At 35.0% G+C, this 1,469-nt stretch overlaps 1 non-coding gene across 1 annotated transcript; it reads right to left on the bottom strand.

Annotated features, from left to right (window-relative positions):
* Positions 1–687: 687 nt before the first annotated feature.
* Positions 688–794, bottom strand: LOC124897324. The gene has a single exon (XR_007054046.1). It is a non-coding gene; the product is annotated as a small nucleolar RNA R71 (small nucleolar RNA).
* Between the last annotated feature and the right edge of the window lie 675 nt (positions 795–1,469).

Here is a 1,469-nt window from a genome sequence, read left to right as displayed (position 1 = left end):
TTTTGGCGCCATCGCCGATGACTAGTATAATTAGTAATTTTTTGAATTTTTGGTTTTTCATAATAAGTTTAAGTGTTGAAGAATTGATCATAGTGGCTGACTTTTGCAACACTAGAAAAGTACCAGACTGGAAAGAGATAGAGAGTTAGTAGAGCCTTATTCAGAACTAGAACATTCATTTCATCATATGTAAAGATCTCACTATCCAATTTAGCTAGATCAAATGACGGAGTAAAGAGATCTTAATATCATTGATCTATCGGAACCAAATGTTGCATGTGGTTCAGCTCCAGTAATTCCAGATGCTCCTGCTCGAGTAGATGCTAGGCCTATTTGTGAAGTGGTAATCCTACTTTTGAGCTATGCTACTAATTGCATTAGCAAACTAGATATGGGTGGTAGATTTGAATTAAAGAAAAATATAGTACAACCGTTGTGTTTGAGAGGATAGTTTGCAGGGTTCTCACATGAAGATCCACAAAAGCACATATAGAATTCTTGGAAATCATTGATACCTATATTACTATAAGGGTATCTATTCATTATGTCAGAATGATGTTTTTCACCTTTTCTTTAATTGGGGAAACAAAGAAGTGGTTATATGTTGAACAACCAAACTCCATCACTTCCTGGGATGATCTGGCTAAAAAATTCCTTATAATATTTCTTACATAAGGGAAGACAACATGCTTGAGAAGCAAGATTCTAAATTTCAAGCAAAAAAATGGAGAAAATCTTAACCGGGCTTGGGAAAGATTTAAGGGTGTGCTTAGAAATTTCCCTCACCATCATTAGTCTAATAATGTACTGGTTCATACATTCATAGAGTGTCTTGAGGCCAACACTAAGAAGGCAAGCTCTTGAGAAAACTTATAATAAATTATATACACTATTGAATCGAATTTCAAAAGGGAATCCTGAGTGATATATTGACTTAAGGTGTTCTCCCAAAAAGATTGTAGGTGTGTTGGAGGTAGATCAGTTCACAGCTTTATCAGCTTAACTTGCTACACTTCAAAATCAGATAACTAATCAATTTAGTAGTGTGAAGTTGGGGGTTACACAACTGGTAGCCATAGTTAATACAGTTCAATAGGCGAATGCATGGTGCATGATTTATGGAAGCAGTGAGCATATAACGAATGCTTATGCGGTTAACACAAATTCTGTCACTTATAGGGGGAATGCTAATCGTCAAGGCCAACAAAACTATGGTAACACATTTAATCAAAATTTAAGAAATCATCCCAATTTCTCATGGGGAAAAAATCAAGCACAAAACAACAATCAGTAAAAGGGGCCAAGTACAACAGAATCAACAACAACAAGTTTAGAGTAATCAGGCTACGACTCAAATGAGCAATATGGAAGAGTTATTGAAATAAGTTATAGCTGTTAAAGTGCAATTGGTAGTAGATATAAATAGTCAAAAGTTGGTTACAATGAATTTAGAGATGGAAGTTTGCCAT

The sequence above is a fragment of the Capsicum annuum genome, chromosome 3 (genome assembly GCF_002878395.1).
Source record: "Capsicum annuum cultivar UCD-10X-F1 chromosome 3, UCD10Xv1.1, whole genome shotgun sequence".
Lineage (NCBI taxonomy): Eukaryota > Viridiplantae > Streptophyta > Magnoliopsida > Solanales > Solanaceae > Capsicum > Capsicum annuum.
This window is presented reverse-complemented; position numbering and strand designations above follow the sequence as displayed.